General features: G+C 34.2%; 2 long non-coding RNA genes across 2 annotated transcripts in view; one reads left to right on the forward strand and one right to left on the reverse strand.

The window, feature by feature from the left end:
- Window positions 1–1,149: 1,149 nt before the first annotated feature.
- LOC131381488 (uncharacterized) overlaps window positions 1,150–17,230 on the reverse strand; it is a 28,286-nt gene continuing 12,205 nt past the window's right edge. The window contains exons 2-4 of the long non-coding RNA XR_009210257.1: window positions 15,537–15,671; window positions 6,286–7,189; window positions 1,150–1,261 (exon numbers count right to left, since the gene is read on the reverse strand). This is a non-coding gene — a long non-coding RNA (uncharacterized LOC131381488). The remainder of the gene's footprint in view (window positions 1,262–6,285; window positions 7,190–15,536; window positions 15,672–17,230) is intronic.
- The window catches only part of LOC131381490 (uncharacterized), a 56,415-nt gene continuing 41,405 nt past the window's right edge, over window positions 2,221–17,230 (forward strand). The window contains exons 1-4 of the long non-coding RNA XR_009210259.1: window positions 2,221–2,655; window positions 3,638–3,682; window positions 9,701–9,844; window positions 10,509–10,649. This is a non-coding gene — a long non-coding RNA (uncharacterized LOC131381490). The remainder of the gene's footprint in view (window positions 2,656–3,637; window positions 3,683–9,700; window positions 9,845–10,508; window positions 10,650–17,230) is intronic.

Raw genomic sequence — 17,230 nt, forward strand, 5'->3', positions numbered from 1 at the left:
CTGTTTGAATTACTGTACCTCATCCCATTTCCCATTTTAATTGATTTTTCAGCAAATTTTGTCCTCCCTGGAAGTACACTCTTAATTTACAGCACTTTTTTTTTTTTAACTTTTAAGTTCAGGGCTATAAGTGCAGGTTTGTTGCATAAGTAAACTTGTGTTGTGGGGGTTTGTTGTACAGATTGTTTCATCATCCAGGTTTTAAGCCTATTTCCCATTAGTTGTTTTTCCTTATCCTCTCTGTCCTCCCACCCTTCACCCTCTGAAAAGCCCCAGTGTGTGTTGTTACCCTCTATGTGTCCATGCGTTCTCATCATTTAGCTCCCGCTTATAATTGAGAGTGTATATTTGGTTTTCTGTTCCTCTGTTAGTTTTCCAGGGAAAATGGCCTCCTGACCCATCCACGTTCCTGAAAAGGACATGATCTCATTCTTTTTCATGGCTGCATAGTATTCCATGTATGTACCACATTTTCTTTATCCAGTTTATCACTGGTGGACATTTAGGTTGATTCCATGTCTATGTACAGCACATTTCTTTAAGACAAAATAAGTGATCAAGGATAACAAATATTTTATACATATAAATGTGCATGTGTATATACATAAACAACTCAGTGATTTTTTTAAAACTATAATATACTAGTACCAACTTACATACTTTGTACTTGCACTAAAATTTGTTTCAAATTTAATTATGTGTATCTAAAATTTGTGTAATTTAAACAAATCATAATTAAAAATCATACACAAAGTATTATGTACAAAAAATGTTTGTGTCTGTGTATGCACATTCAAATATTTAACTTAAAGTACCAAACCATTCATTAAAAATATATAGAAGATAAATTATCTTTACATTCAGTTTAAGAGTTTCCTAAAACTTTAAGTCAAGATGTTGAAATAACTGTTGAGAGTTATAATCATAAAACTGTATATGTAAATGGATTTCTACTTTTAAAATGTTTAAAAACTTCTTTTCTTGCACACCATTGTCCATGATATTGAGCAGGGAAGAATATATTTTCCACATAACTCTGAGAATGCAATATTGAGCTTGTTTTCTGTATGCAGAGGAAGGTAATGTCAATGGAGCCTACTAGATGGGGATGCTCTCACGTTTGATGTTAGCAGGTTGTTTTACCTTTAGTTTGGTTAAGGTTGGTTGCTGAGCTGGAGATAAGCAAAAAGAAAACTCCCATCAAATAACACAGTTTGAATAAACTGAAGATATACTAGAGCTTGACTCATCCATGCCATGCCTGTGAATTCAGATATAAACCATAAATTCAATTATTTTGTAAAGATATCACAAAGTTTGTTTACATAGCTGAAAAGATCTGACTTAATAAAATCCAGTAAGTAGGAAAAGAAACATTCTTACAGTTTTAAATCTGTTACCACCATAATAGGGTCCTGGAATGTTAAGATGAACCCAAATTTTCTCAATCTTATTTTATTATTAGACTCATTTTTGTTTGTACAGATACGTAATTCTGAAATACTCCATAATTCTATAAAAATTTAAAAATATTCATTTTCCTTCCCTCTGCCTTATGAATAGTATAATTATATAACTTCACATAAAAAACTGTGATAGTTCAGGTTCTTTGAGAAGCAGACTCCAAGGCTAGATTTAACATGCAGTGATTTTGTTGGGGAAAACCCCTGAGGAAGAAGATAGAAAAAGAGTCATGGAATAATAGGAGAGCTGTTGATCCACAGTATGGGTCTTACACCCAACTGAAGAAGACAGAAAAGGGGAGATGTTGTAAATATTCTGAACAGCTTGCAAAGTAAGGCAGTTTGGCAAAGTCATCAAAGGGTTCTTGAACCAAAGTCAACCAGCTCGGGAGTCCTATGGTTTCCAGAAACAAACCAGTCTTGGTATCCCCATCCTGCTCAGTCCATTGCATGGAGCAGCCTATGGGAAATACAGGTTTTGGTCAGTGTGGCAAGGGATTTTTGTTCCATGCAGCAGGAAGCAGCTAGAACTGTTGCTCCATTACAGTCCCTTCAGTTGGAAGCTCGAAAGGAACATTTGCATGGTTGCCACAGATACAGTTCGCTAAAGAAAATATTCTTCAACCTTGATTTTATATGTGACAAACTAGAATCAATCCCTGAAATAAGAGTCACGATCTAAACTGTAGATTCTACAAGATGGAAGAAATCCAGTTATACTGAAAAGCACATGAAATGATGTCACGATATGAATAATATGTCACTCTGCGTGGAGATCAGCCTAGTCTCACTCATGCCCTCTCCCTCTAGTGTGGGAAAACAAGAGGAACCTTCAAAATTTCCTAACTGCACAAAGAAATTGGTGGAAATTCACTTCATTTTGAAGCTCGAGGTTTCTATGTGGTTGATTTAATCAAAATATTAATGTTATTTTTCTAGAAGAAGAAAAAGTGAAAATATAAAAATCATGCTGATTGGATTTGAATAGATTGTATTGATCATATATGAATATTATCTTTCATCCAGATTGGAAAGTACTGTTTTGAAATCCAGTCCTTCACACTTCCAAACTCATCATTTTTAATAAATAAATGTCATTTTGACTTTTTTTTTTTTTCTGGTCAGGAAGAGAAACAAGAAGTTTCTTTCTGCAAACTTCCTAAAAGGTGCCATGTGTTTTCCTAAAACCAAGGTGAGATAACTCAATAAATTCTATTAAAAAATCGCTTAGTACTGACTATTAATGTAGAGCCCTAGAAAAGCATCTTTTGATATGTTTCTATAATATTTGCCTTGATCGTTTTTAAAGAAATAATAATATGAAGCTACCAAACCATGAGAAATTCATCTTCAATACTTTAATGTAATTAGTTCCTAATACCCTTTCTAGTTTCTCTGGATATTCTTAAGTTTTGAAGCCAATTTAAAGCAATGTTTTAATTATTAAAACATGTAGCTTAATGGGAGTTCTTTAGCATTTTAGTGAAAACACCTAACAAATCCCTTTCACTCTCAATCTTCTGATGTCTGTATTTAATTTTCATCTTTCCACAAACCAGGCATGCATTTGCCACAGAGCCATGAAGTAAGATAATCACTGTTACACAGTAACACACATCCTGGACCTGCAATTTTGTGTCTCAGGAGAAAGAAATCAAATCTTCCTTCACAGACCTTTGAGGCAGCAGGCACTGGGTATCCACTGAGGATACCTAATACATTTCTCCAGTACATTTCCCTGTTTTTTCATTCCATGTGCTATTTTATTCCATAATAATAAGAAAAATACGGTACTTAGAGCCCGAGTTTTACAAACAGCGAAGCAGATACTGTTATTTTGTCAGATGATTAAGCTGTCTTTTAGGACTAGTTCAGGTATTTTCCAAGGCATCATAATTCCTTTGGTCACGAGGGTGTGACATATTTAGCTACATATTATGTGGCAAAGTAGAAACAGAGCAGGATGAGGTTCTCAGAATGGACACATAATCTGGTTTGCAAACAACAGAGGATTTAATTCATTTCTTTCAACAACTGATCAGGCTAAATTCAGTCTTTTGCTTCCTTCCTTTAAAAAATTTTGAGTATAAATTTAGCTGGGTGTACCATCAGAAGTCTATCCCACGTGCTAACATAGTTCAATATTCGTTTCATTGTGTTTTGCTTTATTTTAGGAAAATTCTAAAATAGAACTACCATATGATTCAGCAATCCCACTTGTGAGTATATATTCAAAGAAAATGCAATCAGTTTGTCAAAGAGGAAATTAAATCAGTATGTTGAAGAGATATCTGCATTCCCGTGTTCATTGCGGCATTATTTACAACAGCCAAGATATAGAGATGACCTAAATGTCTGCTGACAGATATATGGATAAAGAAATTGCAGTACATTGATACAATGGGATATTATTCAGCCAAAATGAGGAAAGCCTGTCATTTTCAATTATATGGATGAACTAGAGGACATTATGCTAAATGAAATAAGCCAGGCACAAAAGGACAAATACTGTATTTTCTCATTCATATTGTGGTATCTAAAAAATGTTGAACTCATACAAGCAGAGAATAGAACAACGGCGTCCAGGGTTTGGACAGGGTGTATGAAATGGGGAGATGATGGTTAAAAGGTAAAAACTTTCAATTCTGACATGAACCAGTTCTAGAAATCTAATGAACAACATGGGTAGTGATGATAACTGTGTTAATTTGACTGCAGTAATGAATATACAATCTATATGCATATAAAATCACATTGTACATCCTAAATATATTCAGTCTTTATTTTTCAAGTAAATATTTTAGAATTTAAAAAAAATAGAAACTCTTTTATTGATTGACAAGAGAATAGTTTCTAAGAGAGCTAGATTAAAATATACATTATGCTAGCACTGGATAAGTGAATCAAGTCTTATGTTAACATTAGTTGACCAACACTGTTTTCTAATAGGTTTATCAGAGGCATATATAGATATTGGATAATCTCATTTTTGTTCTCTTTCACTTAGATCAGAATCTCTTAACATTCAAAAAATGACTGAAATGTGTGCATTTCAAGAAGTGGAAAACAGGTTACAACCTTTTGTCAGATTCTCAAAGAGATTCTTGATCAGAAAAGATTCTGAACCTCTGTGTAGAAGTAACATGTTTTTATCCAACATTGCACAGTGGTTCTTGACTGTTCTTTAGAACTAATGTTCTTCATTTTGACTTGTACAAATTGTGGAAGTCCAGTAGGAGTATAGAGGCAGACTTTGTAATATATTCCAAAACATTTACAAGTTGAAAAATCTGCTTCAATGAGTGAGCTGCTGTGGTAGAATTCCAAGATGGCATTCCAATGTTCCAATCCCCAGGTTATTCAATAATATGACTCTAGGTATTGCTGTGAGGGGATTTTGAAGATGTAGTTAAAGCCCCCAATTGGTTGACTTTTTACAATACGGAGAGCATTTGGGTGAGACTGATCTAATCACATGAGCCCTTTAAAAGCAGAATTTTCTCGGGCTAGTAGCAGAATGGGAATTGGAAATTTGAAGTGCAAGAAGGAACCAATGTGAAGAAGATTCTCCCTTGCTGAGATGGAGTGGGGCACATGGCAGGGATCTAAGAGTGGCCTCCAGAAGCTGAGAGTGGTCCCTGGTTGACAGCCAGGAATGCAGTGGATACCTTTGTCTACTACTGCAAGGAAATGAATTCTGCCAACAGCCTGAGTGAGCTTGGAAGCATATCTTTCTCTAGTCAAGACTCCAGGTAAGTACACATCTGACAACAACTTATTTTCAGCTTTATAAGATCCTAGAGAGCCAAGTGAAAATTTGCTGGAATTCTGACCCAGGGAACTGTGAGATAATAAAATTTTGTCATTTTAAGTTGCTAAATTTATGGTAATTTGCTACATAGCAAAAGAAAAAGTTGCTAATAAGTAACTTCAAATCTTTCATTTGTTTTCATGAAATCTGGATACCTACATACTGAAATTTAAGAAATTTAGAGCTATTGATAGCTTAGTGGTTTTTTTTCCTTGCCACAGAAAATATATCAGGCTAAAATAAAATAAGAAGATAAAAGAAAGGTGAATCACTAAGTTATCTTTTGGTCATTTTCTGTTTAAAACCAAGAGCAGTCTGGGGGAAAAAAAAAGTCAGTTTCATCATCCTAAAGGATGAACAATTATACTTAAAGTTATTGGAAAGGGATCACCACTACAATTTCAGTTTGTTTAATGACTTCTAGTAGTTTTTAATGTTTAAATTCTGCTCTCTGAGCTCACATTCTTATTATACATTTGTTTTAAATATAATCAATTTATGATTATGAATTTATGTATGAAGTTTTAAAACCATAAGAATAAATTTGGTTGCATCTTATAAATATAGATTTCAAAACACATTTAAAAGAAATTTATGATTCTGTGCTCAGAAAATACAGAAAAAAAATCTGTATTTTTCACATAACTGTAGGTGGTTCTTACAGACACAAATATTTGGGAAATTTTCCTTATAGCTATTGCAAACTTATTGGAAAAATCTGACCTGCTTATCTCTACTATGTTGCATATAAAGGAAAGATTGCTGATGCTCAAAGGAAGTTCTCATCTTGCAGGGAGGAGAACATAGAAGCATTAATGGATATGTAAATATACCATGTAACATATGGTAACTTAAGAGCATAGCCAATGGGAATGAATATTGGAATCCATTTGGCTAAAGGCTTTACTTTACCACAGACCACAGTGGTCAAAGAAGATCTGCTTTATTCAGTGAACCATAAACCAGACTGTTTATAAAGCATGAAACCAAGAAATTCTGAAGTGCACTCACCAAAACAATGTTTCCAGATAGCTTCCAGATATCACAGGGCATAACTGCAAAAAAAGAAGTTTGCTTTTCAGCCTTTTTTTCTGTCAACTGCACCCATTGAGTGTTTTGTGCCTCACTCTTCTTCTGTTCCCACTTTTTCAGGCATTCAATAAATCTCTCTCAAAACCTTACTATTAAGAAATTTACCTGATAATCTCAAATTTTCACTCACTTTCCATAATAACATTTTATTTTAACCTTCTAGAAAACTTCTTAATTCAGACAAAATATGCAGAACTAGTTCTACATATAGAGATAATCTAATGTCTTAAGAATGAATTCTAGCAGGGTTTTCTTTCATATCTACAAGCAGTTTCACAAAGAAGCATTTTTACAATCCCAGTTTCAAAACCATTTCATGAGTAAGCTCTAGCACTTGATTTGGCTTTTTTTTTAGAGCTCCTGTATATCCCATAAATTAATTAATAAGCATTTATGGTAAACTTCTCAACAGCTAACCGATATCAGATATTCTTCAATAATAGAAAATATTTAATTTATTCTTATAAAAATAAATATCTGCTTATTTACTTTGTGTTTATTTCAGCCCAAATCACCATCTATAATGCATTTTATGCTTAGAATTTCTTAGCTTTGGCCCAGCGCTCTGGCTCTTGCCTGTAATCTCAGCACTTAGGAGGCCAAGGAGGGTGGATCACCTGAAGTCAGGAGTTCAAGACCAACCTGGCCAACCCCCCTCTCTACTGAAAATACAAAAACTTAGCTGGCGTGGTGGTGGGTGCCTGTAATCCCAGCTACTCGGGAAACTGAGGCAGGAGAATTGCTTGAACCCGGAGGTGGAGGTTGCAGTGAGCCGAGATCGTGCCATTGTAGTCCAGCCTGGGCAACGAGAGTGAAACTTTGTCTCAAAAAAAAAAAAAAAAAAAAAAGAAAACAGAAAAAAGAATTCCTTAGCTTTTTTACATTGTTCTTAATGTTTAATATTAAAATTGTGTACATGTTTATGCATTTTAAACATATGTATTGTTAATCACAGATGTCACCAGACTCTGGAAAACCTTCCCTAAAAATTTTGAGTCAGTATGTATATTTTTACCCTTGTTTTATTAATGAAGAAAACAAGATTTCAAAGGGGTAAAAAAATTTCTCTTGGTCACAAGGCTAATCACCAGGCAAATTAGGATTTGAATAAAATCAGTCTCATATAGAAATCAATGCTTGCTTTTAATGCCACAATAATTCCAGTTAAGAGTCAAACTTCTGTCTGTAATTGTAACTACACATAGCACAAACGTCAATAAAAAATGTTTGTCAAACATGCAAATATAAATTATGAATATTCAAACAAGTATAAATGATGAATAGCTTAAATTACTTTGTACACACACATATAAATCCAAAAATACTGCGTGTGTAAACTTTTTTAATACACAAATATTTCAGAGCAATAGATGATAGCTGGTACCATCCCAACCAGAGTATTTGCAGTTACATAATGTTTTATTGACAATATGCACTCATAAATGCAAAGTTATTTTAATTATGCAAATGAATTCCAACAAAATAAACCTAATACATTAATATACATCCTTAACCTTTCTTATCAGTAGAATTAAGTTTTATTTTTTAACAATGCCCACTAGGGGATGCTGGCGCATTGACACTAGAAAGTGGAGGACATTGGCTTCCTGTCAGGTCAAGTAAAATACTGACAGTGAACCCCCCTTTGCAGTAATTTATTTTTGTAGGTAGTTTTTAGAGAATAGAAGTCATTCACACATATTGGCACAGAATGACAGTCCTACAAAAAAATTGGAGTTTTAAGCCGACTGAATGTTTTTGCATTTTAATAATATTTTTAATAAAAGCACTTGGATTCCTGTAAAGCGGATTTGGATGAAACCATTTAGATGTCCAATACTTTTAATCAAGAGTTATTGTTTAAATGAGAACACATGGAAACAGGGAGGGGAACATCACACACCAGGGCCTGTCGGGGGGTGGGACGAAAGGGGAGGGAGAGCATTAGGACAGATGCCTAATGCTTGCGGGGCTCAAAACCTAGATGTGACGGGTTGATAGGTGCAGCAAGCCACCATGGCACATGTATACCTATGTAACAAACCTGCACGTTCTGTACATGTATCCCAGAACTTAAAGTAAAATAAAAAATAAAAAATAAAAAATGAAGAGTTCTTGTTTATGGAAACATGACATAACTATTCAACTATTAATAAGTTTTATATTAAATAGCACAGAAACAAACAGGCGTATGTGCTAAATTATCTATATATAGTTTATACATAAATCACTATTGTAGCTATTTTGGAACCTGAATTCACTATTGTTGGTAATCAAAGGGGAAAATATATAGTAATTGCTTTTAAGCAAATAAAATAATAAGTAAAAATATGAAATACTATTTAATGTCATTGATAGTAAGTTATTTTATATGTAATTAAATCATTTCTATCTGAGGAAAATGCTCAAAGTAACTCAGTAAAATACTATGTACCACAAGTTAAGTATTTTTAATGAAAAAACAAGATAAAAATGACCTGAATTTCATCATGGAGTTCTTAAGGGAAAAAGTTGAAGAATTTTATAAGAGCACATAGTTTTGTTGCATAATGTCACCCCCAAATGAGCTTGGGATTGTCCCCAAATGTTTATGTAATTGAATTACATTAAATTTTTCACTCAAGCTCATTCTTCCATTATCGGTCCAAACGTTTATTAACCTTTTTTAAAAAAATTAGTGTTATTACCTTTATTTATTCACAATTGCCTCTTTCAAGTTTAAAGCGAGCCTCATCATATTAATAATCAAGCATTTAATGAGGACATTTGCATTCACTCAATTCAGATCCCTCAAAATCTCATAGACTTTAATCATATCTTTTATCTTTCATTTTTCCAGATGAGTCATAAGAAATATTTAACCTTGTTATCATATGCAAATTCCTTGAGTCTATTGATGTGGCAATCTATTGACATGCATCTAATAAGTGCCTGATTTGCCAGTAACACTATGCCAGGAGTTTAGGTGCATAGAAACATAATAAATTGCTCTGTGTCTTAGCCTTTTCCTGTCCCATGTCTTTTCAACTTGAGGTTTTAAGTGCAAGCTTCTTCCAACCACTGAGCCATCCTCAATCAAACCTGGCAGTACATTACATAATCTTATCCTCACCAGCAGATGAGGCTTATCATGAAACTCACTGTCTTATATCAGGATATAGTACCAACTCTGTCCTTGTTTTAGTTGATCTGTCAATAGCACTTCATAGTGCCCTTTCTTTTCCACAAAATACCTACCTTTTTTTTTTTCTTATGGATTTCAAAACTCTACGATCTTTTCTCTTAGCTCAGGAGCTACTTCCCAATGTCCCTTGTTTTTGTCATTTTCCTCTAGCTCTAAATCTCTGGAATCTCCAGGGATTGGAACCAAGAGCTTTATCTTTACCATATACCAATCCATGAATCAACTCCAAAACAGATCTCTAGAAACAGACAACACTGACTACTGCCTGAAGCTTTCTCACACTAAGTTCCTGATGTGGGTCCATTAATTGTGGAGCACAGAATATATTGCACCTTATGTTTGTAACTATTGATCATCTTTTGTAAGAAAGCCTCCTTTAAAGCTGAGCTCTTTCTCTAACTCCTTTGGGTCTTCACCTATTCCTCTATTCTCTAATTTTTAGCCTGGTATTAGAGTCTTCAGGTAACTTTCAACCAAGCCCACATGCTTTAAAAAATATTTTCAGGTATAATTAAAGTACAATAAACTGCACATATTGAAACTGTACAATTTAATCAATTTTAGCATATGCATGCAACCTTGAAACCATCACTGCTATCAAGATAATAAGCATTTTCATCACCCACGATGTTTCCTCTGGACACTGTTCTTACAGAAATTATAATCTCAAAATAAAGAATAAATGTGTTTTATAATATGAGAGACATCATTGCATGAAAAGCAGTAATGGGAGATAAATAACGGTATAGATGATAAGTGATATAAAAATATATAGGAGGGAGAAATTATTGAGGGTAGGATAATTGGAAAAGGCTTCATCATTACCTATCCAATGTGTTTTCTTACATTATTTTTCTATCTGAATGTTTGTTATTGGCATTACTACTTTGTGCTTTTTTCAGATATTGATATAAAATACTCAATGCATTTTATGTTTGGATTCTTTTTGGCTTTATAGAGGAATACGTTCTCTTCTCCTTTGGCTGCTTAATCCCTTCTCATGAAAAATAACCTTGACCTTTGCATTCTGGATGTATCAAACATAAATAATTTTAGAATTTGATCTCAAATGGCCCTTTTGCAAACTTCAAAATGTTGTGTAAGTCCATTTTCTCTTTTGCGTTATTCTCACAAACATACTAAAACGTGATTTGATATCTTCTATTTATATTAGTGGTTCAAACAGTTTTAAGCATACAAATTATTTTTCTTCCTGTTTTTTAGAACATCCTGTTAGGTAGTGCTTCTTCTGTTACCAGTGACATAAATGATCTTTTGTATCGTATAACTTAAAGGTTAAAGGGTCAGCTGACTTTTGATGACATTAGATTATAAATTCAGATGATGTCATTGGACCGTCTTTCCTCAAGTCTCATCTCTGCTTCCCTTGCATTTAGGGTTGTCAGATAAAATAATGTTTCCTTAAATTTAAATTTCAGAGAGACAATAAAGAATGTTTAATATAAGTGTATCACATACATTCCATGGGACACGCTATGTTTAGTCTTGCTGTTGTCATTTTTTTTCCCCCTGTAAATCGACACAAATATCAAATTGTTCTCAGGTGGACTTTCTTCAACTGTCCACCCTTACCAAAATCTCTAAATTTATGCCCCGCAGATTAGTCACTAAAGAGAAAAGTGAGTGTCTTTTTTCTTAAAGTCTCCAATTGGGTCTTATTGAAACAAACTGAGTAATAGTCCTCAAACAATTGCTATGACCTAAGAGATAAAATATACTCATTTGTTAGGTCTGGATCATACAAGGCAGAAGGCATGAATGTGTCAGCTTCACCAAACCATGTACACTGAGAGTCATTGAGAGGCTACTGCCAGAAAAACAAGGTCCAGTGGGGAAATGTATATTAGACAACAAAAAGCAAAATATGACTAGTGGAGAACTTTCTTAATATGGTTCTACTTTTAATATCCTTGATTCATAATAATAAATCTAATATAAATTCAGGTATATTTTAAAGTGATGTGCATTTTATCAGCCACGGCTAATTCACTCTTTATATTGTATTGAACATTAATAAATATCCACAGCTCAACGTGTGGGCAGCACGGATTAACAGGCACCTTGCAGTAATTGTGTGGCAAAGAGAGCAGTTGAGTTTCTGTCAGGAAAATAGCATTTCTCACATTACACAACCCTGGAGTCTGGTCTTATCTCTATCTCTTATACCTCTGAACAAAGCAATTCAACTCTCTAAGAATCTTGAACTGCAATCTGGGAATTTAATAACCTGCTTCATTGGATTATTCAAATGATGTAAGACAATGTTTCAAATTACCATAGCATAGCAGCTGGCATATTGTAATCTCTCAGAAAGGTTAACTGGATTATTATCAGCAATGACCTTAAAATAATCTTTCAAGTTGATATGATTTGGCTCTGTGTCCTCACCCAATTCTCATCTCGAATTGTAATCCCCACATGTTAGGGAGGGACCTGGTAGGAGGTGATTGAACCATGGGGTTGGTTTCCTCCAGGTTTTTTCCATGACAGTGAGTGAGTTCTCACGAGGTCTGATGTTTTAAAAGTGTGTGGTGGTTCCCCACTCCCCTCTCTCTCCTGCTGTGCCACAGTAAGATGTGCCTTGCTTCCTCTTTGCCTTGGGCCATGATTGTAAGTTTCTTGAGGCCTCCTCAGCCATGTGGAACTGTGATTCAATTAAACCTCTTTTCTTCATAGATTACCCAATCTCGTGTCGCTCTCAGTGTGAAAGCTGACTAATACACAAGTAATACTCTTGACTTCTATATTTTTCTGCCTCAAAACACTTTTTACATGTTCACTAATTTATTATGTGTTATGTTTAGGGCCATCTCTTCCAGTAAGTTTTTAACTCCTTGAGGTCATTATTCATTAGTATGTTCTCAACATTTTCACGTGAACTTATTTTAATGTCTGTTAGGTCAGTTTTATACTTATGAAAGTGATTTTTCAAATCACAGTGCAGGATTTTTTATTTTATCCCTCTTGAATTCCAAAACCATATATATTTTTTATAACTTGGGCTGACTTTATCTGATACCTCTCTGTAGATGCACCTTGGAGCAATACCTTCATAGAATTTTCTATGGTAATGCTTAAATTCCATTTCTTGATAACATTTTCTTCATTGTATTGTTAGTATAATATTATTATTTTTACTTTTCTTCACCAAAACACAATAGCCCCTTATCTCCTGTGGCTGAGACCCTAGGATATCCTCCAATTTCTTTCTTAAAACTTAGTATTTTTTCCACCAAGGAGAATATAGTTTGAGTTGCATGCTTAGAAAATTCAATGCACACCCTCCTTCTATGGAAAAATTACAATATTTTATATATGGCCAATTGGATCATTAATTCTTTGGAACTAATCATATGCTACAGAAGATAATGAATGAACATGTCTTCACAACATTTAATTTAGTGAAGATAGAAGAAATGTGCCTAGATTTACATTTTTAACTCATGTCAACCCCATCGAGTTAAATTGATAATAGATAAGCAAATACAATTATTTGATAGAAGACTGATCGACAGACTAGATAGGTAAACTATACATGTACATCATCTAATGTACATGAGAATACATATAATAAAGTTATTAATCAAATAATATAAATCTTCAAAGGAGACCTGAGTGTTACATTGGATAGGCGTTCAAACTTATTGATGTTGACAAATTCCCCTTTCTCAGATATAGCAAATATTCATATTGACAAGAAGTCTACCTCACTTAGAATTTCAAAGTTTTAAAATTGAAAAATGTTTCTTCTCATAAAAAAATGCTGAGAAACCTCAGTTAAAAAGTCTAAAGTGCAATGTTATGGAAAACGCAAGTGATAGTGAATCTGATATCTTGCATTTGAAACCGCATTCTAATGCTACTGCTTAACCTTGGACACATTATTTGCTTGCTCAGATGGAAAGTTAACAATAAGGTGGATTCAAATTCAATTTCATCACTACTTGTTATACATCTTGGAGAAGTTATTTTTCTTCTCCGAACCTTATTTCCTGTTTGCATAAAATACTAATACAAAAACTTAAATTGAGAACTATTATGAAAATGAAATAAACTGCTATAAAATTTTGTGCATAATATCTCTCACATAATGTGTATTTATTAGTTTCTTATTTCTTCAGGTTCTTAATCAGCATCATTGGGATTTCAGTGAAAGCAGCTTATTATTAAATCCACAGAGATATATTAATGAGATAATATGTATTAAGAGTTTGCCAAATACAAATGCTGTTTTTTCCATTACAATACTAACAATCACCACACTTAGGACTACAACTACCCTTGCAATAGAAGTAAGGTACAGTTGAAAAAATGCTTAACCAGAAATAAGAAAATCTGAGTTCTAAGAGTACTTCGTTTTTAACTTATTCTCTAATATTGGGGTACAGCATTATATAGTTCTTTTCATTTCTGGTAATCAGTTTATTATTATATTCTATATCTGTAGCTATGTTTATATCATTACATGCATTAAATCTTTATTAATTCTGACATACTATAATTATGAGTAAGGCATTGGATGTTCGGTAATATTAGTGCCATCTGAAAGGCGTCAATGGATGGGGCAAATTGCTGTGTTTAGGAAAGTCTCTCAATGGAAGGAGAGGGAAGAGGAGGCAGGAATATGCAGGAGGGAGTATGCAGTCTCTGCTGAATCAGTATCAGCTGTCTTATTTGATGCTAATTAACTTTCAAACCAGAATCTACCAACACGAAGCAAATGGCTGCTGAATAGTTTTACCAGGTCAGCTGAGTTTTTCTTTCTGAACCTCAGTTTAACACTCTTCTTGATTTTCTTTTATTATGAAATTTAAAGATTTCAAATTTTATTGTAGGCAAGAAAAAAATGTTATCGGTGACTATACATTTTGCTGGTATGATAATCTTTGGTAATTTGTTCAATGTTAACTTTCTCTTTTTTCCCATGAATGGTTAAAATGTTTTTAGATATTGAATTATAGGCAATGCAATGTAATTATAACGCAGCTAAAATACACTGCCTTTACGGTTACCAGTAATGAAAGTTAATGCCATCTTGTGAAATGATCTAGTAGAGTCTTTGTCAGCACTTACACTAAAACCTCAGTTTTTAGTCATGTATAGCATCACCAAACAGGACTTCAGAGGGAATAACACCATCTGTTATTAAGAGTGATATAGCCCAAAGTTAGGGCAGACGCACAAAAATCCTTTGATCTTCAGTATTTCTTTGCTTATATTTACTATGAACTTGCCTAGTTGAGTTGATGAAAAGTATGCAACGATCAATTTGGTTTAAATCCAAACCTTGGTGGAAAAGCTGTGAATCAACTGAAGGAACTACTGATTTGTCAACTCTTGTTCTGTTTTGCCTGTGGTGTGATAACATCATGTTTGTACACAAAAATTTATCATTGTAATTTCAAAACCTGTAAAAGTCTTTCCTTTCCTGAGAAAATCTCATAGAGTTAGACTCTATTTATTAATGTTTTGTAATAAGTAACTCCTAAGAAGACAGTCAGCAAGTCAGAAAAGAAGCTGAATCCTGAAGGTAGAAACAAACATCGATCTTAACATATAAAAACGAGAGTGAGTGAATGATATATCAGCAATCATAGAATTGGGTCAATACATTAAGTTGAAAAGAAACCATAGAATAAGAAGCTCAGATACCATGCCGACTTGAACTATCATGTCACAATCTTGGAAGACTGTGTTACCAGAAAAAATAACTAATTCAACTCATTAGAATACAAGCATAAACTATTACTATACATTGTCATTATTCATGGCATTTCATGTAAGTATCTTAGAACAAGCTTAAAATTTATTAATTTTCACATTATTCTTCCAAATTTTGGAAAGTTAATATGATTACAACTACAATAAGCAATTATTTAAATGATTTTAAAAATATTCTTAACCAAAAATCTATACAAATAAGCTATTTCTGTGGCTCTGAAAGTAAAGTATATATTCTTCTCACCATATACCTTCTTTCATTCTCTCTGCCTTTTAAATTTTTATTTCTTTTGTCCATAGTCTTGCTCTGAATAATCATTAGTCCTCCAAAGTATGTTGTCATCCTCTTAATGTGACTACTTCTCAGGCATGACAGCATCTGATGAAAACAAAAACAAGGTTAAAGGTTTTTACCAATTCCTCTTCTAACAAACAAAAGGTGACTTTTTTTAAGAAAGTCTATTTATTGTTTTGAGAATCCTAGCCTACAATTTAGCAAATGACTGCTTCGTAATAATAACTTATAATTTTCTGCTGCCTTAAAATTTACAAAGTGCTCTTACACACATAATATCATCTGATCTTTGCCTCAACCCACTGAAAAAGGTTGAAATAAAAGTGACTTGCTTAATTCATAAAATTAGGTCATCTGACAAGTTTTAAGTAAAAACTTACATTTAAAAATTCATATTTTAAAATTAGTAGTTTTTTGACCAAAAGACTAAACTCATTATTTTGCAATCACTATCCTTTATGAAATGTGAAAATTCTCTTTAACCATAAAATATTATTTGTTTAGCACTAGCAAGTGATTCCATGGGAGGGAAGATGGGTGAAAACTCATCCTAAATCAATAAAAGTTATACCAAAATTAATTTGTAAGATATCTATTTATTTCATAAAAGATTAGTAAGACTATCTTGCAATAATACATCTTCCCTCTGAAATATTCGACCTTAACAATGGTTTTAAGATGAGTTTCACTGGAAAATTCTCTATATATGAAGCACTGGTTTTTCAAAATATATTTGATTTGTCATACTGTTATATGTTTCTGGAGGAACATCACAGAGGTAAAGAAAAATTCGCATCACATCATATCAAGAATTCCTATTAGAAATGTAATTAATCACTTCCAGCTGGCAAGATGGCCAGATAGGAACAGCTCCGGTCTGCAGCTCCCAGCAAGATAAATACAGAAGGTGGGTGATTTCTGCATTCCCAACTGAGGTACCCAGCTCATCTCACTGGGACTGGTTAGACAGTGGGTGCAGCCCACAGAGGGTGAGCCAAAGTGGGGTGGGGCATCACCTCACCCAGGAAGTGCAAAGGGTTGGGGAATTCCCTCTCCTAGCCAAGGGAAGCCTTGAGGGACTGTGCTGTGAATTTCCATGGTCTTCACAACCTTCAGACCAGGAGATAGATTCCCTTGGATGCCTACACCACCAGGGCACTGGATTTCAAGCACAAAACTGGACAGCCCTTTGGGCAGACACTGAGCTAGCTGCAAGAGTTTTTTTTAATACCCCATTGGTGCCTGGAACACCAGTGAGACAGAACCATTCACTACCTGGAAAGAGGGCTGAAGCCAGAGAGCCAAATGGGCTACTTCAGCAGATCCACCCCACAGAGCCCAGCAAGCTAAGATCCACTGGCTTGAAATTCCCGCTGCCAGCACATCAGTCTGAAGTCGACCAGGGACACTAGAGCTTGGCTGGGGGAGGGGCATCCACCATTACTGAGGCTTAAGTAGGTGGTTTTCCCCTCACAGTGTAAACAAAGCCACCAGGAAGTTCAAATGAGGCAGAGCCCAGCACAGCTCTGCAAAGTTGGGGTAGCCTGACTACCTCTCTAGACTCCTCCTCTCTGGGCAGGGCATCTCTGAAAGAAAGGCAGCAGCCCCAGTCAGAGGCTTATAGATAAAACTCGCATCTCCCT

The sequence above is a fragment of the Hylobates moloch genome, unplaced genomic scaffold (assembly GCF_009828535.3).
Source record: "Hylobates moloch isolate HMO894 unplaced genomic scaffold, HMol_V3 SCAFFOLD_16, whole genome shotgun sequence".
Taxonomy (NCBI): Eukaryota; Metazoa; Chordata; class Mammalia; order Primates; family Hylobatidae; genus Hylobates; species Hylobates moloch.